This window comes from Eubalaena glacialis, chromosome 1 (genome assembly GCF_028564815.1).
Source record: "Eubalaena glacialis isolate mEubGla1 chromosome 1, mEubGla1.1.hap2.+ XY, whole genome shotgun sequence".
In the NCBI taxonomy this organism is placed as follows: domain Eukaryota; kingdom Metazoa; phylum Chordata; class Mammalia; order Artiodactyla; family Balaenidae; genus Eubalaena; species Eubalaena glacialis.
This window is the reverse complement of record NC_083716.1, coordinates 159,508,582-159,532,727: the sequence shown is the minus strand read 5'-3', so window position 1 is coordinate 159,532,727 and position 24,146 is coordinate 159,508,582. Positions and strand designations below refer to the sequence as shown.

The 24,146-nt window shown below is 36.2% G+C and overlaps 1 long non-coding RNA gene across 1 annotated transcript in view; it reads right to left on the bottom strand.

Moving 5' to 3' along the window:
• Positions 1 to 23,797, bottom strand: part of LOC133097806 (uncharacterized) — a 258,034-nt gene extending 234,237 nt beyond the window's left edge. The window contains exon 1 of the long non-coding RNA XR_009702065.1: positions 23,740 to 23,797. This is a non-coding gene — a long non-coding RNA (uncharacterized LOC133097806). The remainder of the gene's footprint in view (positions 1 to 23,739) is intronic.
• Positions 23,798 to 24,146: the final 349 nt, after the last annotated feature.

Here is a 24,146-nt window from a genome sequence, read left to right as displayed (position 1 = left end):
TGAATGTCACCATCCACTCCACTATTTCACCTCTCTTTCTCCTCTGTCCTCACTCTAAGTACATGAGAAGGAAGCCTCCTGGATCCCTACCACCTTGGAGACCTCCATGCTACTCCTTGGTGATGAATGGGAAATGGGGCAACATTTGGCTGGTGATGGTAAGCCATTTGCCAAGCCTTGGCCAGAGGGAGATTTCAGAAACCAAGTGTTTCTTAGATTAGGGCAGCCTCAGCAAACACAGAATATGACTGATAAACCGTAACAGTTTCTCATGGAGAGCTCACAGCTCTCTGTAGGATTCCATTTCATTAATCCCTTGCTGAACATGAGCTGCTTCAGCCACTGAGACAGGTGCAAGGTATATAAAGAACAAGGAAGCACAGAACCTGTATTTTCAGTCTGGAAAAGAACTGGAGAGACAGCAGTATGTGAGGTTTAGGGATTGGGGATCTGGATGAGGTTGACCTGGGTTCAATTTGCTGCTTCACCATTTATGTGCTTTAGAACCATTGTCAAGTTCCTTAACTGTTTGGATCCTAATCTGTTAAATGGGGATAATGTTCTCAAAATTTTTAAAAGAACTAAACAGGACAAAATAAAGAGCTAGCACTGTCTTTGGTATATCAAAAACACCCAATAAATGCCAGCTGCTATTATAATAATAATTCGGGATGAGGGTAGAAGACCAGTATTGACTGAGACAATGGCAAAGACATTGTGCTAATCAAATGTGCTAAAATAACCCAACACCAAAGTCATCTGGGTTAAAGTCACAGGATGTTGTCATTATTCAGACTCAATTTCCCATATTCTTATGTTCCCTATTTATATATTTTCACTTCTGTCACTGGTCAAGATTCTAACAAGTGCAAAGAAGCAGAGAATAAATAAAGTATCCACAAATCCTGCACCCACCCTGGATAACCGCATCTCCTGTGTGACAGCAGGTGGGAGGTATGAGTTTAGGAAATCATGGTGGAGTGACTGACAAGGAGGACATCCAACTCAAGAGCAGAACACAAGTCCTCACCTTGGACTAATTTCAGTCTTATTCTAATCTGTAAACTAGATTTATATTAAAAGGAAAACAAATAAATATGTTACCCCCTAAGAGATAAAAATATTTTTCTTTTAATGGTTACCTTCTTTGTGTATCCTTTGTTTTAACTTAAAGTAAAAACAACTTGTCAACGTTTGGGTTTATACTGGTAAAGAACCTCTTCCAACACAGAAATCACACTACATTTTAAGTAGGCCATTGCTTCTTTTACCTACATGCTTCCCATGTTTACAAGTCCAAAAATTCCAAATTATCATATATGAAAAAATTGTTAAGTATATTTATTTCTTGAAAAATTTGAAGACTACCAGAGATAATGAAATAATGCAGGAAAAACAGTTCTAATATGTCAGCTGTCAATCAGTCAGTGAATATTTTATTAGTTGTTCACAGGGTACATGATACTTAGATATAATTTGACAAAGATGCATTGTAACAGAAAAAACTTAATTCAATTCAGTCCAGATAACATACTCCACCAGGAACAAATTACTATAAAGGATAATTTAACCCTGGAAAATTCAGATGTGTAGAAGTGTTTTTTTTTTAATTCAGGTCTAGATTTATAATTACAATTTTAACTGTCTTAACAGTGATAGGAATGCTTTTTTTAAGGCTTCAAAGCATTTGCTGGAAAATGATTATTTGATTCAGCAATTGCTTCAGTCAACTAAGATGTATGCCTTGAAAAGGAGCCCCATGTCCAGACCATAACCTTTAAGAGATGAGAGGAATAATCTGAACCTGTAACAGCACTGACTGCTGTGCTCAAAAGTATAAATATTCCTGTCTTTGACTAGCATTTAGCATTATAAAAGAAGAATGATGTCCTCTATTACAGCAAGGTAAGAATCATCAATTCAGTTTACACGAAGATATTCTAGGTCCTTGCGTCAATCATTTCATAAAATTATTGATTAAAAGAAATAGAAAAGGAGTGAAATGGCATAAATAATAGAAACACTGAAAACTTGCACACACTCTGTGTTTTGAGCTTATGATGCAGATCTCAATTCAAATTTAACCTTCAAACACAAATGTCAGGGAATGTGCCATCACTTTACTGAATATCCAAGGTCAATCAATTACTTCTGTCTACTTAGTACACAATTAGGCTCACATTATAGAAAACATGAAAACCTAGGATTCAGATACTGGTTTCCGTTTTAATTTGAATGTTAAATTAATCTGAATTTTAAAAAGAGGACATATTATTAGTGAGCAGCTGGAAGAATTCTCAGAGTGAAAATACAAAATGGATACATGAGAAATAGAATATTATTGCCCCCCCCCCAGAAGCCTCCTATAAGCCCCTTTTAGTCAGTAATTCCTCCTCCTTCTTCAAAGGTGATAGTGGCTTGTTTCTAACACCACAGATTAATTTTGCCACTCTGTAAACTTTATGTAAACTGAATTATACTATACGTGTGATTGTGAGCCTGGCTGCTATGGTTCAACAGTACAGAGTATGAAAAGCACCCATTTTATTTATGTTGGTAGTTTGTTTTCATTGCTGAAAAGTAATCAACTTTATAAATGTACAAAGATATTAATCACTCTACTATTAAAGGGCATTTGGATTGTTTGGGGATGTTACACAAATAATTTTGCAATGGATATTCTTGCACATGTTTTTGATGCACATGTGCAAGCATTTCTGTAGAAGACATTCCAAAAGGAAAAGTGCTGGATCATGGGGTATGAGCATATTTAACATTTAGTAAGTGATGACAAATAGTCTTCTCAAGTAGGTGTAACAAATTACATTCCCATCAGCAATAAATGAGAGTTCCCATTGCTCCACCTCTTCATCAACACCTGGTAAGGTCAGTCTGTTTAACTTTTAGACATTCTGATGGCTATGCAGTTATAAAACCACGGAGGTTTAAATATGTGTGTCCCCGATGACTAATGAAGTTGGGGGATTTTATATATACTTATTGACCATGCTGTATGTTACTTCCCCAGAACTTATTTTATAACTATAAATTTGTACCCTTTGACCAATCTATGTCCCTGTTTCCCCAACTCCCCCAGTCCCTGGCAATCATCATTCTACTCTCAGTTTCTATGAGTTCAGCTTTTTTAAGATTCCACATATAAGTGAGAGCGTACAGTATTTGTCTTTCTCTGAATTATTTCACTTAGCATAATGCCCTCCATGTTGTGACAAAAAGGTCCATCCATGTTGTCACAAATGGCAGAATTACCTCCTTTTTGGTCTGAATAATATTCATTCCCACCAACAGAGTAAAAGGATTCCAATTTCTCCACATCCTACCAACGCTTGTTATTTCTTGTCTTTTTGATAATAGCCATCCCAACAGTGTGAGGTGATATCTTGTTGTGGTTTTGATTGCATTTGCCTGATGATTAGTGACATTGAGCATCTTTTCATGTACCTGTTGGCCATTTGTGTCTTCCTTTGGAGAAATGTCTATTCAAGTCTTCAGCCCATTTTTAAATTGGGTTATTAGGTTTTTAGGTTTTGTTTTGTTTTTTTGTTTGTGCGGGGGTGCTATTGAGTTGTATGAGTGCCTTACATATTTTGGACACTAACCCCTTATCTGATATATGGCTTCCAAATATTTTCTCCCATTCTGTAGGTTGCCTCTTCATTTTGTTGATTATTTCCTTTGCTGTGCAGAAGCTTTTTAGTTTGATGTAGCCTTGTTGATTTTGCTTTCGTTGTCTGTACTTTTGGTGTCAAATCCAAAAAATCATTGCCAAGACCAAATCATTGCCATTTCCCTGTTTTCTTCTAGGAGTTTTATGGCATCAGGTCTTACATTAAACCTTTAATCCTTTTTGTGTTAATTTTTGTGAGTGGTGTAAGACAGGGGTCCAATTTCATTATTTTGCATGTGAATAGCCAATTTTCCCAACACCATTTATTGAAAAGAATACCCTTTCCCCATTTGAGTATTCTTGAGTCCCTTGTCCAACATTAATTGAGCATATATGCATGGGTTTATTTCTGGGCTATTGATCCTATTCCATTGGTCTATGTGTCTGCTTTTATGTAAGTACTATATTGTTTTGATTACTATAGCTTTGTAGTATAGCCTGAAATCAGAACATGTGATGCCTCCCTCTTTGTTCTTTTTGAAGATTGTGTTCACTTCTGGGAGTCTTTTGTAGTTATATATAAATTTCAGGATTGATCTTTCTATTTCTGTAAAAAATGCTATTAAAAGTTTGATAGAGATTGCACTGAATCTATAGATGGCTTTGAGTGGTATGGACATTTTAACAATATTGATTGTTCTGATCTATGAACACAGGATATCTTTCCATTTATTTGTGTCTTCATTTTTTTTTTCATCAATGTCTTATGGTTTTCAGTGTACAGATCTTTCATTTCCTTGTTAAATTATTCCTAAGCATTTTATTGTTTTTGATGCTATCATGAATAGGAATGTTTTATTTCTCTTTCATATACTTTATTGTTAGTGTGTAGAAATGCAACTGATTTTTGTATGTTGATTTTGTATCCTGCAACTTTACTGAATTTGTTGATTAGTTCTAACAGTTTTTTGGTGGAGTCTTTAGGGTTTTCTATATATAAGATAATATCATCTGCAAACAGAGACAGTTTTATTTCCTTTCCTATTTGGATGCCTTTAAATTTTTTTTTTTTTTTTGCCTAATATGTCTGGCCAGGACCTCCAGAACTATGTTAAATAGGGGTGGTGAGAGTGAGCACCCTTGTCATGTTCTTGAATTCAGAAGAAAAGCTTTTCAGCTTCTCACCACTGAGTAGGTTAGTTGTGGGCTTGTCATATATGACTTTATTAAGTTGAGGTACATTCCCTCTATAACCCAATTAATTGAGAGCTTTTATCATGAGAGGATTTTGAATTCTGTCAAATGTTTTTTCTGAATCCGTTGAAAGGATCATATGGTTTTTATGCTTCATTCTTTTAATGTGGTATATCATGTTTATTGATTTGCGTATGTTGAACCATCTTTGCATCCTAGGGATAAATCCCACTTGATCATGGTGTATGATTCTTTTAATATGCTGTTGAATTCAATTTGCTAGTATTTTGTTGAGAATTTTTGCATCTATATTCACTAGGAATATTGGTCTGTAGTTTTCTCTTCTTGTAGTGTCTTTATCTGGTTTTGGTATCCAAGTAATTCTGGCCTCATAAAATGACTTTGGGAGTATTCTTCTCTGTTCAATTTTTTGGAAGAATTTGAGAAGGATTAGCATTAATTCTTCTTTAAATATCTGGTATACTCCACCAGTGAAACCATTTGGTCCTGGGCATTTCTTTGTTGGGAGATTTTTGATTACTGTTTCAATCTCCTTAATTGTTATTGGTCTGTCCAGATTTTCTATTTCTTTATGATTTAGTCTTGGTAAGTGGTATGTTTCTAGTAATGCATTGCTTTCTTCTAGGTTATCCAATAGGTTGGACTTTGAATATATCAGCCCATTCCCTCCTGGCCTGCAAGATTTCTGCAGAGAAATCCACTGATAGCCTTATAGTCTTCCCTTATTTGTGATGCGGGAATTCTTTTGCTGCTTTCAATATTCTCTCTTTGTTTTTGACTTTTAACACTTTGATTATATTGTGTCTTGGAGTAATGTTCTTTGAGTTGATATTGCTTGGGGTCTTTTGAGCTTCCTGTGCATGGATGTCTGTATCTCTCCCAAGATTTGGGAAAGTTTAAGTTATTATTTCTTTAAATAAGCTTTCATTGACTTGATGGCATCCCAAAGTTCATATAGGCTTTTGGTTTTCTTCACCCTTTTTCATTCTTTTTTCTTTTTGTTCCTCTAACTGGCTAATTTTAAATGATCCTTGAGTTTGATGATTCTTTCTACTGCATGATGAAGTCTGTTGTTAAAGCTCTCTATTGACTTTTTCAGTTTTTTCATTGTATTCTTCAGCTCCAGGATTTCTTTTTTTATGGTTTCTATTTCTTCATTAAACTTCTCATTTTGTTCATGTGTGTTTTCCTGACTTTATTCTGTTGTCTATCCACGTTCTCTTGCATTTCATTTAGTTTCTTTAGAATAATTATTTTGAAATCTTTGTCTTGCAAATCATAGATCTCCATTTCTTTGGGGTCAGTTACTGGAATTTTATTAGTTTCCTTTGGTGGTGTCATATTTGCCTGATTCTTTGTGATCCATGTAGCCTTGCATTGGTGTCTGTGCATTTGAAGGAGCAAACACATCTTTCCATCTTTGTAGACTGCTTTCATCACGTGAAGACCTTCTTCTGTCAGTTCTCTAGGTTGATGGGATTATCTCTGGAATTGCAGTCATACTGGGTTGGAGCCGGTTGTGAGGCTGTCTCTGGGTCTGCAGTGAGGTCTGCTGTTGGTGGGCTTGTTACCAGGAATTCAGCCGGGCATGGATTCTATCTCATCCCTGGGTAGATGAAGCTGCCTCCAGTACTTTGTTTGGTAGGGTGATGCTGGAAGAAGGGTCTGCTTCAAAGTTGGGTCCTCAGACAGTGGGCCTATTACCAGGTACATAGATGGGTGTGTCTCCAGCCAGGTCCCAGGGAAGGTTCCTGGCTGATCACTGGATGGGGTGGGCAGGACTGGCCCTGGTCTATGGCTGAGAGGGGCTGGAACTAAGCCTCAGGACTGTTTCAGGTTCCACAGCCAAAATTGAGGTCTGCAAACTTGGCTCTGGAGGCACAGATAGGCATGTCTCCCTGCAGGTCCCTGGGCTGGCTGTACTGCTCCTTGACTGCAACTCAAGAGGCTGAAGCTGAGTGTAGGATACTTTAAGGATCTCCTGGGTCTTAGTTGGGAGTGTCTCCTGGCAGCTCTCTCTGCCAGCAAGATTGCTGGCTGACTGTGACTAGCATGGACTGGAGCCAAGTTAAGGGCCCTTTCATAATCTACAGTCTGACCAAGTTTGGTGGGCTTACTTCCAGGGACACCTGTACTGCAACTGAAAGGGGCCGGAGCAGGTTCACAGACCACTTTAGGGTCCACAGCTAGGACTTAGGTCTGTATGCCTGTTACATGATACATTGGTGGTCTTGACTCCTCCCAGGTCCCCAGGCATATAGTGGTGGTGACAGGACCAAGGCCAAATGGAGCTGTAGGCGAATCCTCGGGGTACAGAGCTGTCTCCAGGTCTGTAGTGGGACCACTGTTGGTGAGTCAGTCACCTGGGTGTGAGACTGCCTTCTTGAAATGGCTCCCCTTCCTGAAATTTAGTCCCCTTGGACTAAATCTGGGTTTAACAATCTCCTAACCTGGATCCCATAGCTCTCACAAAGGCACTTTTGTTTGTGGATGGAAATCCTGGAAACTATGTTGGCTGAAATCTCTGCACTTTCATAAAAGCCTACGGAGAACTTAAAGAGCTACTAAAAGGCAATATGAACCCCATATTTAGGGACTGGGTGAGCTTAAGTCACATTATTTGTTTCTTGGATAAGGGAATTAAGCCATGCACAAAACAGATTATAACCAACGTAAACCTATATTTGACTCAAATTTCTATACATTTTACATGGAAGTTAACTTTTTTTCAAGTCAATTTATCAGGGAAATTTCCAGATTTGCCAAATTTTGAAAGTCATTGCCTTTGGCAACACTGCTTCAAGGACTCTTTAACTGGTATTTCATAAGATGAGGTACATGTATCTTGTTGATTAAAATTACTGAATTTCTTCTTTACATTTCTAGACCACTGCCAAAAACAACAATTACTAAATAATAATTAATTTAATTAGCAACATATCAGACTTGCAGTAATTGGTAGAACAAGTTGAGACCCTATACAATGTGAGTTGGAGAGAACAGGTTATAGTGGATTGTACTCTCTTCTCTATTTAAGAAATCAAAACTATAAACAGAAGATCAATAGGACAATAGCATGTGTAAAGGAGTAAAGGCTCCTAGGTGGGAGCCAGTATGGAGTTAGTTCAAGGAACTGAACAATGCGAGAGCAACTGAAATACAGGAGCATGGGAGGGAGTGGAGTTGGATGAGGTGCAGAGGTGAGCTGGGGTCAGAGCATGAATAGTCTTGAGAGAAAGTCATGATAATTGTGGCTTCTTCCTAACGGCAGTGTGACGCCAAAAAAGAAATTTAAGTCAAGCAGTGGCATGATGAGAACTGCATTTTTAAAAGGTCACTCTGGCTGCTGTGTAGAGAATGGATTAGAGTGAAGTGAGAAGACTCAGAGAAAGGATTCTAGAGGTCTAAGAGAAAGATGATGACTCTCACTAGAGGAGTGGTATGAAAATGGAGAGAAGACAATGGGCTCCTGAGAAATAAAAGGGGACATTACTCTCCTTCCAGACCACATCCCAGACACACACACACCATGGTCCATCTAAATACAGCCACTGGCTGGTGTGTGATACCCATGAAAGTCTGGGATCATTGCTAATGATTATTAGCTCTAAGCAGGATTTGCCGGTGCAGGTTCACACCCTGTGTTCCATGCAGTGCTCAGCTGATTTTGAAAGAGGCAGAACAGCTTGTGATAAGCCACAATGTGTGCACTTTGCCTCCTAAAGCTGGCACGTGGTAGGCAGTGGGAGGAATGTTGACTGCCAGCAGGACACAGGTGCAAGGGGAAAGGCTCACCCACTCCCTGTGGGCCATTGGTTTAAAAGTTTAAACACCTGCCAAATCTGTGGCCTTAACCAGCCTAGCTGAGCAGCCCTTTCTCCCACCTCATGGAAGGACTGTTACAATCAATAAATAAACAGATTCAATCAGTCAAAACTTGCTTATAAACAATCCCATGAAATGCATTAATGTCCTTAGAAGGAATGCATTAACCTTTTTTTTTTTTAACATCTTTATTGGAGTATAATTGCTTTACAATGGTGTGTTAGTTTCTGCTTCATAACAAAGTGAATCAGCTATACATATACATATATTCCCATATCTCCTCCCTCTTGCGTCTCCCTCCCTCCCTCCCTATCCCACCCCTCTAGGTGGTCACAAAGCACCCAGCTGATCTCCCTGTGCTATTCGGCTGCTTCCCACTAGCTATCTATTTTACATTTGGTAGTGTATATATTTCCATGCCACTCTCTCACTTCTTCCCAGCTTACCCTTCCCACTCCCTGTGTCCTCAAGTCCATTCTCTACATCTGCATCTTTATTCCTGTCCTGCCCCTAGGTTCTTCAGAACCTGTGTTTTTTTTTTTTAGATTCCATATATATGTGTTAGCATACGGCATTTGTTTTTCTCTTTCTGACTTACTTCACTCTGTATGACAGACTCTAGGTCCATCCACCTCACTACAAATAACTCAATTTTGTTTCTTTTTATGGCTGAGTAATATTCCATTGTATATATGTGCCACATCTTCTTTATCCATTCATCTGTCGGTGGACACTTAGGTTGTTTCCATGTCCTGGCTATTGTAAATAGTGCTGCAATGAACATTGTGGTACATGACTCTTTTTGAATTATGATTTTCTCAGGGTATTTGCCCAGGAGTGGGATTGCTGGGTCATATGATAGTTCTATTTTTAGTTTTTGAAGGAACTTCCATACTGTTCTCCATAGTGGCTGTATCAATTTACATTCCCACCAACAGTGCAAGAGGGTTCCCTTTTCTCCACACCATCTCCAGCATTTATTGATTGTAGATATTTTGATGATGGCCATTCTGACTGGTGTGAGGTGACACCTCATTGTAGTTTTGATTTGCATTTCTCTAATGATTAGTGATGTTGAGCATCCTTTCATGTGTTTGTTGGCAATCTGTATATCTTCTTTGGAGAAAGGTCTATGTAGGTCTTCTATCCATTTTTGGATTGAGTTGTTTGTTTTTTTGATATTGAGCTGCATGAGCTGCTTGTAAATTTTGGAGATTAATCCTTTGTCAGTTGCTTCATCTGCAAATATTTTCTCCCATTCTGAGGGTTGCCTTTTCGTCTTGTTTATGTTTTCCTTTCCTCTAAGACCAGGAACAAGACAAGGTTGTCCACTCTCACCACTATTATTCAACATAGTTTTGGAAGTTTTAGCCACAGCAATCAGAGAAGAAAAAGAAATAAAAGGAATACAAATCGGAAAAGAAGAAGTAAAGCTGTCACTGTTTGCAGATGACATAATACTATACATAGAGAATCATAAAGATGCTAGCAGAAAACTACTAGGGCTAATCAATGAATTTGGTAAAGTTGCAGGATACAAAATTAATGCACAGAAATCTCTTGCATTCCTATACACTAATGAAAAATCTGAAAGAGAAATTAAGGAAACACTTCCATTTACCACGGCAACAAAAAGAATAAAATACCTAGTAATAAACCTATCTAAGGAGACAAAAGACCTGTATGCAGAAAACTATAAGACACTGATGAAAGAAATTAAAAATGATACAAACAGATGGAGAGATACACCATGTCCTTGGATTGCATTAACCTTTTTAAATGCAGTACCAATAGCTCAACAGAAAGCCCAGTGCAATTATCCTCTGAAAAAATGATAATAAGGAGGAATGGCAAGGATTATCTCACATTAGAGGGACATCAGAGTCTTTATTGTAACAAATGTTCTGTGCATTATGCTTAATACTTAATATCATTTACTTAATGGCCTAAATTGGGTTGGGAAACTACAACCTGCAAGCTAAGTCCAGTCCACCACCTGTTTTTTGAGTAAAGTTTGATTGGAACACAGCCACATCCATTTATTTATGTGTTTTTTTTTCTGGCTGTTTTCAAGCTACAACATCAGAGATAAGTAGATGCAACAGACTGTATGGCCAACAAAGCCTAAAAACAGTTACCATCTGGCCCTTTAGAGAGAAGTATGCTGACCCTGGTCTATCTCTAAACAGAACTTATTTAAGAGAGTAGTAGCCTTCTTTCAGTCAACTTTTATACCAAGTTCTTGATGTTCACACATATGGTTACCACTCATATGGAAAACTTTTCATCCAAATTCCATTTGGCACTAGTAAGAGAAGGAAATGGAATTGCTGATTCTTCTTGAAGTCCAAAAATGTTGTTCTTACAGTAAGTATTTTTGTGTGTTTGAATAGCACAGGCTTTCATTTTAAAAGATAGCTTATGAAATTAAGCCTGTTTTGAAAGTTGTAAGCCTGTTTAGTAAGTTGAGGAGAAAATTGCTCTTTAAAAGCTCAGAAAAGGCTTCTTTAAACCAACACTTGATAAAACAAAGCTCTCAAATTTTCAGGCTTCATTCAACTGTCCCTGGTTCCCCTAAATTCACAGCCCTCTAACAGAAAATATGTTAAATAGTAAGAAACCCATAGTGAACTGTGCTGTTTTAAATGACTTTGTAACATCTGTTTAACACGAAAAATTCAGTTGCAACTATTCTATTTATTGCCGTAGGCAAGCTGTAATTCCATTCCTACTCAACTGTCCTGTGTAAAAACAACCATATAGATTCCTTACTCAGAAACTGACGCCCAACGGCTTGATTTATATTCTAGCTCTTTAACCCAGTGAACATCCTGAGCCAAGTTAAATTAAATATCTTCAGTGCTGGTGCACAGTAAGTTGGTGTGATGTTGATTTGTTTTCTGACATTATCTACCTGAGTAGTTTGAGGTGAGAGTTTGGAACCAGTAGAATTGAAGGCCGGAAGGACCCTTTGTGACAATAGCCACACAGCTAGTATTTAGCAGACTTCATGAGAGAATCCAGGAGTCCTATTTTTGATTAAAACACTGGCAAACATCTAAAAGCTTGACAAGACCAAGATGGGGCACAACAGGCACAACTCTCACTGGTGGTGGGAGTGTGAACTGGCACATCACTTTGAACAACAATTTGGCATTATCGTGTAAACTAAATATGCGCATATCCTAACATCCAGCAAATTTACTTCTGGGTATATTATCTAAAGAAACTCTTGTACTTGAACACTGAGTCATAATCCAAAATGTTCAATGCAACACTATTTGTAACCAAAAAAAAAAAAAAAAAAAACAGGAAATATCTCAGATGTTCATCAATAGGAACAAATGGATAAATAAATTGTGATACATTAATGCAATGGCATACTATGTAGCAGAAGAACTGAATGAATTAAAACGACAGTCTGGAAGAATCTCAAAAACAAAATGCTGAATGAAAAAAGGGTTAATTTAACTTAGCTAGTTCAAAATACCCAGTGTTTGGTCAAACACCAGTCTAGACATTGCCATGAATTAATACTTAGATGGGATTAATATTTAAGTCGGTAGACTTTGAGTAAAGCCCATAATGTGGGTGGGTCTCATTCAGTCAGTTGGAGGCCTTATAAGAAAAGCCTGAGGTTCCCCAGGGAAGAAGGAATTCTGCCTCCAAACTGACTTTGGACTTGAGCTGCAACACCAACTCTTCCTTGGGTGTCCAGCCTGACACCCTGTCCTGCAGATTTCAGTCTTGGCAGGTTCAACAATCACATGAGCCAATTCCTTAAAATAAAATAAAATAACTTGAATGTATATTAGTAGTAGAATGTAGTAGTAGTTGATGGCGCATATACATATTATGTAATATTCTGAAAGTATTAATAAGAATGAGTAAAATTATACTATATCTACTTGTTGGACTAGATGGCCATGATACATTTTTAGTGATAAGATCAAATTTCAGAGTAATCTGTTGAGGTAGATCCCACGTTTGTTTTTAAGCACACACACACACACACACACACACAGAAAATACACCTCTTTGCATATGATTGAATAAACACAGAAATATCTAGAAATAAAGATGCAAGCAGTTAACATTAGTTAGCTCAATGTGGAACAAAGAGAGTTGAGAATATTAACTTTTCATTTATATATGTTTATTGTTTAACCTTAAAAATAATCAAGTATTATTCTCATAAAATAAAACAAATTCAGTTAACAAAATGAACTCAAAGACCCCACTGGGCATCTAAGGTCCTTTAACTGCATAGTCGATCACTAATTATATACATAATCTTTGATTATAATCTTTCTTTTTAATAATTAATCCTAAATCTAAAGATCGACTTTCAAGTGGGTCTACCAATTTTTGCTTCCCATCTGAGCCTGAAGGTAAATCTTTTGCTTTAAATTTCTCCAAAGCCTCTTTTTCTCCTATATCTCTATTTCTCAACTTGCACAAGAAAGAGCCAACAGGAAAAAGAAAAATGTGTTTATATTTTTGCCTGTCATTCTCTGACTACCTATTTTTATCTTTGTTTCTCTTGATAGTCCCCCAGGAAAATGTGTAGATGATTTTAAAAAATAAAACAAAATATAATAAGGTTTCAATGCCAGAATGTTATTTAAAATTTTTTGCTTGCTTTTATATATTTTTAATGGAGTATAATAAACTTTCATCTCTTTTACTGATGCCTAATAGTTTGAGCTGGGTGTCACTTTATTTTGATAAAGTAACTATAATTACCCTCAAAGGAATTATATCCCTTCCAATATACAAGATTAGTATAAATCTTATTAAAAACAAGATTACATGATTACACACACAAGAATAATACTACTGGCTAATCCTCTCTATGACAACTGCTTTGAATTACTTTCAAAGAGTAGACATAAATAGTAAACCCATTCTTGTTGATTCATTAACACTTTCTCGCTAATTTTCCCTCTGAATTTGAAATTAGCATTAGGCAAAATAAGATCCACATCTAGCCATTTCTTTTTTTTTTTTTTTTTAAGAAATTTACACTACAGTTATAATTTCTAATGTCTTTTTTTTTTAATTAATTAATTTTATTTATTTATTTTTGCTGTGTTGGGTCCTCGTTTCTGTGCGAGGGCCCCCTCCAGTCGCGGCAAGCGGGGGCCACTCTTCATCGCGGTGCGTGGGCCCCTCACTATCGCGGCCTCCCCCGCTGCGGAGCACAGGCTCCAGACGCGCAGGCTCAGCAGTTGTGGCTCACGGGCCTAGTTGCTCCGCGGCACGTGGGATCCTCCCAGACCAGGGCTCGAACCCGCGTCCCCTGCACTAGCATAGCCATTTCTTATAAGCACATACTTTGATGTTTCTTTGGTTTTGAATTCTATGACTTAGACAAATAACTCAGGTATGAGGATGTTTCCTCTAATTTTATACACAGGTTGTATTCGAAGAATACCCCATTGTCAAGATATCTGTGATTGTTGGCAAATGTCCCTCTTTTTTAGTCACCTTGCTACACCAGATGCAGATCTCATTCGTGACTCCATCTCTGTGTGCTACTGCCAGAACTAGTTGTGGTTACTTATTTAGAGCTACAGCGATTTCATGTATAATCTATGTGCCCCCTTGAGATCTGGAAATTAGCCGCAGTAAGCATGTTAAAGAGGCCAAACTACACATTGCTATAGTCTGAGTCCAGAACAGAGGCTCTTCTCATAGGACTCCCACAATATATTCAACTCACCAAGCCATTTTGGGCCCATAACACTAACAAGTGAATTCCAGGTCAATCTCACATTCCCCTCTGCAATTACTTTTTCAAACTTCTTTACACTTCTCAAACTGCAAATCTGCTCATCTTTCTACTTCTTTCTCCAAAGTCACCTCATTTCCAATTTACTGAGAATAGAAGCCATGAGACAGGAACTCCCTGTGCTCTCCATCCACAAACCTACATGTGCACATTTCTCCTTCTCCCTCTGATTAATAAAAGGCCAATTTTCTTTTAGCTAAACTCTAAATCCTCTCTCCTCAGAAATTTTGCACTATTAATTGTCCCTTCAAAACATTTTCCTTCCATTTTTCTCTATGAATCAGTCTCACGAAAAAGTAATATTTCTCAAGTATCTCCCACTTCAAAAAAAACAAAAAACAAAACCACACATTTAATCATATCCCCATTTCCCACCTTTCCAACAGCAAGACATTTGTCATAATCAATAGAAAAGTACGGAAAACATAAATACATAATTCAGGAACTCATCACAAAATGAACACCCATGAACTCACTACCCGGTTGAAGAACTAAACACTGCCAGCTCCCACGAGACCCTCTCCCAGTTCATGCCCTTTCCCAATCATTACTCCCTTCCCTCTGCCCAAAGGTGACTACTATCATGGCTTAGAATACTGTAGTTTAGAGTTTTTATAAGTTGATCATATGAATACCCTTATTATTATTATTTCTCAACACTGTATTTTAAAAATGCATCCATATTGGTACAGTGATTCATTTATTTTTATTGCTTATAATTTTTCGTGGTATGAATAAGTTCAGTGATTTTTAACAAAATAAATAGTCATGTATCCACCACCACACACAAGATATAGAACATTTCCAACACCCCAAAAAGCTTTCTCCTGTCCCTTTACAGCCAATTCCCTTCCCCACCCACAGACCTGGGCAATCATTAATCTGCTGTCATTATAATTTTGCCTTTTCTAGAATTTTACATAAATAAAACCATAGAGTATGTAGTCTTTTGTGTCTGTCTTATTTCACCTAGCATAATGCTCTTGAAATTCATCCATGCTGTAATGTGTGTTGGTAGTTTGCTCCTTTTTATCACCAAGTTGTATTTCATTGTAGGAATATATTTGTAATCTGTTTATACATTGAGCAGTTCTTGGACATTATTTGCTGTAATTTTAATTTGCATTTTCCTTATTACTGACAGGGTTGTTTACCAGCCATTTATTTATCTTCTAAGTGCTTGTCCAACATTCCTGCCCATTATTCTATAGGTAGACTTTCTTATTCATTTGAAGAGATATGAGATCTTTGTTATTATTTTGATTGCCTTGCTTTTTCATTTCTTAACGGTATCTTTTGATGAATGGAAATGATCATTTTTATTGTAGTCAAAAATATTGATTATTTCCCTTTTGGTTGATATATTTTGTATCCTGTTTAAAAAAATCTTTCCGTATCCCAAGAATATTAAAATGTGTTCATTTATTATCCTATACAAGCTGCATTTGTTTGTGTTTCATATTTAGATCTACAGTGAACCTGAAATTAATTTTTGTGTACAGTGTGAGATAGGGGTTAACTTTCTTTTTCCTTTCTATTTGTGTATTTGTTTGGAAAAAATATGCAGTTAAACTAATACCACTTTTTGAAAAGTCTATCCTTTCCCATCAACCTATGTATCCTTGGTATGGTAAGGATTACTAATTTTTAACCATAAATGGATGCTAAATTTTATCAAATGCTATTTTTGGGTATCTATTGAAATGAATATTTTATTTTTCTCCTCTATTGTGTTAATTTGGTGGATAACACTGATTGACTCTTTAATATTAAATCACCCTTGCATTACTGTAATAAGTCTAAATTGGTTGTGATACATTATGCGTTTTGTATGTTGCAGGATTTGGTTCATGAGTCTGACTGCCTTATTATTGTTCTTTTCTTTAACATCCTTGTTAGGTTTTGGAATCAGGGTTATGTTACTTCACAATGTAAGCTGGGAAGTCATTCCTTTTCTATGGAAAAGTTTGTGTAAGATTGATATTATTTGTTTCTTAAATATTTGGTAGAACTCACGAGTGACACCATCTAAGCCTAGAATTTCCTTTGGGGGAATAATTTTAATTATAAAATCAATAGATTTAATGGTTAACAACACAATTCAATTGGTTATTTCTTCCCGACTGAATTTTGGTTAAGTTTCTCTTTCCTAGAAATTTCTACATTTCATCTGATGTTTGCTCATAATATTCTCTCATGGTGGCTTTAATGTCTGTAGGATTTGTAGTGATGTCCCCCCTTTTTTATATCTGCTATTGTTCATTTTTGCCTTCTCTCATTTGTCTTCATCAATCTCACGAGGCATTTACAATTTTATAACCTTTTAAAAGAATAAATTTGTCAGTTCTCTCAACTGTAGGCTTGTTTTCTATTTTGTTAATTTCTTCTTTTATCTATTTTCCCCTTAATTTTGCTTTCTTTGGATTAAATTTGCTGTTCTATTTCTATAGTCTTGCTCCAAACATTTGAGAGTGCTACATATTTAAAACTTGCAAGTCACAAATAGCTGTTGATTAAAATATACTACCTAGAAAAAGTATATTTTTAAAATAATAATATTTTAGAATATTTGTAAATCCATGGTTTTTATATGACTGAAATTTAGTAAAATAAAATGATGCCTAAATTTAATTATCATTGCACATGTCTGGGCATTCTGTTTTGGAATGAGAGTGTTTGAATAGATAAAAAATAAAATCATGCCTAAATCATAATTATCATATATTTTCCAGAAAAATTATTTTTTACTTCTTTTCAGCACAATCATTAATTATATTGATATAATTAAGAATTTTATGTAATTTTCTAATGACAAATTTAAACTTTTTATTGAAATATTATAGTTCTTAGATGGTTTTAAATTAATTTCAATTTGGAGAAATTTTACTCTACTGAGTCTAAGGCAACTGGATTGTCAATTGTCAAATTTAACCAAGAATTATATATATATATATACATATATATATAATCTTCAAGTACTGCAATGGAGTTATATTTGATAGATTATTATTACTGCAAAAAATATTACAAAATATTGAATGTCCTAATGTAAATTACTATCACACAATTTACAGAGAGCAAATTCAAGCTTCCTCAGTTTTTTGTCCTGTCCAGGCCTTCACCAGATTGGATGATGCTCACCCACATTGGGGAAGGCCACCTGTTTTACTCAATCCACCAATTCAAATGCTAATCTCTTTCAGAAACACCCTCATAGACACACCCAGAAATAATGTTTAACTAGATATCTGGGCATCCCACAGCCCAGTCAAGTTGACACACAAAATTAACTATCATACCCTTATTGCACACATTCTTGTGGAACTGTCGCTCAAATACCCTGCCTTCACCATTCAAGAAATGGAAGCATTCTCTAAGCCAATTAGGCTTCCTGCTTTGAATCTTTCAATCTTGATCAGTAGGATGTAAATTGTATACAGGGAGCGGTGGAGAGTGGGGCTGATTCACCCAAGTAACGATATTTGGAAATGACTTTACAGTGATCAGTTCATGTTATTTACATGAATATTTACAGTGATTTACTTCATGTTCTCCTAATAATGGTTTGTATTGCTTGAAATAAAAAACAAACCACCAAACAGTAACAATAGTACTTAGTTACAAATTAAGGATACTATTCAATTTATAATTTTCCTTTAAACTGTCAGACTACATCAAAGAAGAAGAATCAGTTTAATGATGACGTAAGTTTAAAACTCCTCTACCACATCTTAATCTCCTTTTCCAGCAAGAATGAAAAGGCGAGGCCTCACGCTTAGGATTTAGGGCAAACAATAGTATATACTGCTAGAATTTAACGAAATTGTTATTATATTTTCTTCTATACTTCTGTCTATATTAGGTGTTAATGGTTTTCTGTTTATGATATGTCACATAAAATTGCTTTAAAGAAACATAATTCAAATAAAAATATCAAATAAAAGATTGAGCAGTTTGAAAGGTGATATGGAAAAAATCAAGAACATGTTTTGAGAGTGACTGAAGTTTGGGAAACAGCCCAGTTGAAGGAATCTGGGCAGTGGCCAGTTCAGTGGTTAGTCTAACCCACTCTTGATCATACTCCCATGACCAACTGTCCCTTCTTCCCAAATTTCCCTTCAAAAAAATCTCAACTTCTTTTATTAATGCTTGTTGCCTTACTTTCATAAGTTTCTTTCCTGATTATCTTCTTTGGAGTTCTCAGATTGACTTTGTCTAAGTTCTACATACATCAAAGGCTGACTCTGTACACAACAGAGCAGATTCTGCTATGGAATGGTTAAAACAGCAGGCCCTCCAAAAGTCATCCAAAAAAGCAAACACTTCTAAGGCAGTTTATTTTTAATGTATAAATTAGTCAGAGAAAAAATGATTTTAAGTGTTTTTTGTGTGCACAAGGCCACTCTGCAATGCCAGATGAATCCCATCATCCAGAAATAGCTTAGTTGCATCCCAGTCACTGTGAAACCCTCAAGCTCACTTTAAGACAGGCACTAGGCTTTGAATGCATAGAAACTTTTGAAATGCAAGTGACTGCAAGGTCTATCTTTCCTAGTTACAAAAAGCTCTTCTGAAAACGGCTGTTCTTTATACCCCTTGTATACAATTTCTCCACATTCCTTCCACTCCCTCCCCACCATTTTGCTATGTTTTTGTTGGATCTTAACCTCCTTATAGTTCTTCTGTTTTTCATTTGTGGTGATGAAATCAATAATTAGACTAGGATGTGAATCCAACTAAAGTTGTCTTCTTTTTAAAGTTGAGAATAAAACCAACACTTTGTTTTCATTTCTATTCTTCAGCAGTCTTTAATTGCATTTCTCAGGGAAATTTTATCAGAGTATTCAATACTGATAACATTGCCAATCTTATTTTCAAAGTTGGGGTTTTTCATATGGGCTGTGCTTGGCACTGCACTCTGCCTGATTTGGATTTTATTTGATCACTTTGGCTTCAACTGACATTGGGAGGCAAAGAAAACCAGCAATCAGCCTGCCATGAATTTGCCATGGGACCACATGCTGCTGCAGAAACAAACATATAAATGTGCTGAGGAAAGACAAATTCACAGCAGGCAGATTACAGCATGGTCCCCATGCACTATAGGCTTCAGGAAAAGCGAAGCCTGAAGCGGGAGCATAGAATGAGGAAGGTGCCAGAGAGGCGTAAGTACATTCTTCCTGAGATAATCCTTTTAAAAGAGCAGGAGCCACTGCACTTCTGTCACTAAAGGAAGGAAGGCAGTGTGACAAGGTAAACACAGCACTGGGCTAGAAGTTATGAAGACTGGGTGTGAGACCAAGCTCTGCCATTGAATACTTTCGTGGTTTGGAGTAAGGCAGGCAACACCCCTGAGCTTTAGTTTCCTTTTCTGCAAATGGGATTAAGAACAATGGCCATAAATAACCCTTAGCACATTGTGAAGACCAAATATAAAAATACTTATGAAAACTGCCTTATGAAATATAAAACTTTACAAGACTATATAAAATGGTCTAATTAATCATTATCTTCAAGTTATTAATAATAATAATAATAACAGTAAACACCTTGCTCCTGAGTTGGGCAAGCAGCAATTAGTATTCAAGCAGTATACGTATAAAGATAAATTTAAATGGCATCTAAATCTCACAGGAAATTTTTATGCTTTCATTTTCAAATAGGGTCTCTTCATGATGGATCATTCATTATTAGAGAGTTTCTCAGTGGAAAGAAAAAGATTATCCATGGGAAAGATTGCAATGGAATAAGCTGATTTTAACATGCAAAATGGCTGTTTTTATGTATGTTTATAAAAACTCTTTAGTTCCTTCTCTAGATGTTCACTGAATATTCCTCTTCCCAGAAATCCATTTACTTTCTGCATTTTAATAACGCTGCTGTTTTCTGAACAGTTGTATAATACTGAGAGTGTTAAGTACAAAATCAATAGAAGTATTTATGAAATCCAGACATGGCTACTAATAAAATGGGAGAATAAACAAGCAAGCTTAAAACAATAGGATATATACTATTCGCCAAAGGTCCTTGAACACTTAGTTCATAGGGCAGGTAGAAACAGAACCAGACAATAAAAGAAAAACAAAACAAAACAAAATCATGTGTATAGAATAAACTTGGTTAGAGTGTTAGGAAACAGTCATGAGATGAACTACAACAACGCACTACCAATTTTTTAAGTTACTTAAAAATTAAGTTAATGTTTAACTACTACAACATGCGTGTGTGTGTGTGAAATGGTTCTATTCCATCATTAGTGAGGCATGAATTTTTGTTTTGTTTTTTATGTCAGTCATAGTAATATTATGGTCTGGCTAATTGTAAAACACTAGGCAAATAAAAGAACAGATCTCCAAAACCGCATGATTGTTCACAAGCAGTATTTGCTTCAACTGACTTTGTTTGATAATTTATACCACGTTTCTTTAGTTACCAATTCCATCCTGTTACAGTCAAACTTTCTGTATCTCAGTGTTTTTAAAATACCCCTTGTAAACAGAATTTGGCTTAAAAAACCAAAAATATAGTCAGGTAATTTTTGTCTTATAATTGGAGCATTTAATCCATTTACATTTAATATAATTACTGATAAATCTGTGCAGTTATTTTTTAAAGTTTATACTTTGAAATAATTATAGATTCATAGGAAGTTGCAAAGATAGTACAGAAAGGATTCTTGTACACTTCATTCACTTTACATCTTATATAATTATAGTATAATATCCAAACCAGGAATTTGACATTGGTACAATGTGTGTACATAGAATGCAGTTTTATCACCTGTATAAGTTTGTGTAACCACAGTCGCAAACAAAACAGAACTATTCCATCACCACAAAGGTTTCCTTTCTGCTACTCCTTTATAGTCACAGCCACCCCCTAAGCTCACCAGCCCTAAATGATGGTAAACACTAATATACTTTCCATCTTTATAAATTTTTCATTTTGAGAATGTTATATAAGTGGAATCATACAGTGTGTAACCCTTCTGAGATCTTTTTTCAACAAGCATAATGCCCTTGATTCATGCAAATTATTACATGTATCAAATAGTTTCTTTTTTGTTTGTTTGTTTAATTAATTAATTTATTTATTTATGGCTGTGTCGGGTCTTCGTTTCTGTGCGAGGGCTTTCTCTAGTTGTGACAAGCGGGGGCCACTCTTCATCGCGGTGCGCGGGCCTCTCACTATCGCAGCCTCTCTTGCTGCGGAGCACAGGCTCCAGACGCGCAGGCTCAGTAATTGTGGCTCGCGGGCCCAGCTGCTCCGCGGCATGTGGGATCTTCCCAGACCAGGGCTCGAACCCGTGTCCCCTGAATTGGCAGGCAGATTCTCAACCACTGCGCCACCAGGGAAGCCCATTCTTCTTTTTTTTTAAATTAATTTATTTAAAAAAAAAATTTTTTTTTAAAATTTTTGGCTGCATTGGGTCTTCGTTGCTGCATGCAGGCTTTCTCTAGTTGCAGCGAGCAGGGGCTACACTTCATTGCAGTGCTCGGGCTTCTCACTGCGGTGGCTTCTCTTGTTGCGGAGCACAGGCTCTAGGCACGCGGGCTTCAGTAATTGTGGCACGTGGGCTCAGCAGTTGTGGCTCGCGGGCTCTAGAGTGCAGGCTCAATAGTTGTGGCCCACGGGCTTAGTTGCTCCGCGGCATGTGGGATCTTCCCAGACCAGGGCTCGAACCCGTGTCCCCTGCATTGGCAGGCAGATTCTTAACCACTGTGCCACCAGGGAAGTCCCTCTTCTTTTTTATCGCTTAGTAGGACTCCATGGTATGGATGTACCAAGTTTGTTTAACCATTCACCTATTGAGGGATATTTTGGTTTTATCCAGTTTTTGACTATTACCAACAAAACTGCTATGAACAATCATGTGTAGATTTTTGGCATACATATTTGAAAATATGTTTTCATTTCTCTGGGAGAAATGCCCAGCAATGCAATTGACAACATGTATGGTAAATGTGTGTTTAATTGTTTAAAAAACTGACAAACAGATTTTCAAAGTGGCTGTACCATATTACTTTCCCATGTATGAGATCCATTTCTCTACATACTTGCCAGCATTTGATACTGTCACTATTTTTTTATTTTTGCAACTCTAATACGTATGTAGTGATGTCTCATCTTGGTCTTTATTTTCATTTCCCTAATGTCCAGTCATGTTGAACATCTTTTCATGTGCTTATTTCCTATTCATGTATCCTCTTTAGTGAAAGGCCTCTTCATATCTTTTGCCCGTTTTCTAATTGGATTGTTTTACTGTTGAGTTTTGAGAGTTTTTCTATATTCTAGATATGAGTTCTTTGTAAGACATATGGTTTGCAAATATTTCGCCCCAGTCAGTAGCTTGTCTTTTCATCCTCTTCATATGATATTTTGTACAGCAAAAGTTTTTAATTGTGATGCAGCTTATCAGTATTTTTCTTTTTTGGATCTTGCTTTTGGTGTCATGTCTAAGAACTCTTTCCCCAAACTTCAGGTCCTGAATATTATATCCTATGATTTCTTCTATCAGCTTTATGATTTTATGTTTACATTTAAATCTGTAATCCATTTTTGGTTAATTTTTGCATGAGGTTTAGGTTCTTTTTTATTGGGGAGGCAGTGGATGTATATCCAATTGATTTAGCACCATTTGTTAAAAAAATTAGCCTTTGCCTATTGAATTGCTTTTGCACCTTTGTTGAACATCAATTGGCTATATTTGTGTGGGTTCTGGGTTCTCTATTCTGTTTCATTGATCTAAATGTCTACATTCTGCCAATACCACACAGTCTTGATTATTCTAGCTATATAGTATAAATCTTGAAATCAGGTGGACTAATTTCTCTCACTTTATTCTTTTTCAAAATTGTTTTAGCTATTCAGCTTTACCTTTCCATGTAAAGTTTAAATCTACTGTATTACTTGCTTCTTTCTATTTATCCCACCTGTTCTGTGTCTTTGTTTTGTTTTATGAAGTTATTTATTTGCTTCTTTCTTTTCTTCTTGTTGGATTATTTTCTATTACTTTACCACCTCTCTCCACTAGCTTGGAATTTATATGCTGTTTTATTATTTTTTCAGTGCTTACCCTAGAGACTTATAAAATAAATTAATTGGTACTTTACCCTCTTCCTAGACAATGGAAGAATCTTAAAACACTTTATTTCATTCTTCCAATTTAGATGACATTGTTATAATTTATTTTAATCCTCTCTCTATATATTAAATGACATAAAATTTTATTATTATTTTAAACAGATAACACTAATTTATTGAATGATATACTTACCATTTTTGTTGCTCTTGGGCACATCTCTGCTTCCACATGGAGTCATTTTTCTTCTGCCTAAAGAAGAATATTCACTTTTATTGCTTTCATTGTGGGTCTGATGGTGAAAAAGTATCTTATTTTTGTTTAACTGCAAATGTTTTTACTTCACTTTCATTTTCTAAGCATATTTTCCACAAGGTATTGATTTATTGGTTGATAGTTATTTTTTTTCAATCAGGTGTCAAGATTTTGAAGATTCTGTTGTCAGCTCTCAGCATTATTGCTGATCCTTTACATTTACTTTGCCTTCTCACCACCGACAACAAGAATCCTGCCTTCACTTGATTTAAATTTTGTTTGCCTTTTTTATTCAACAATTCAACAATTTTACTACCATGTATCTAGATATTCCTTCTTTTTATTTA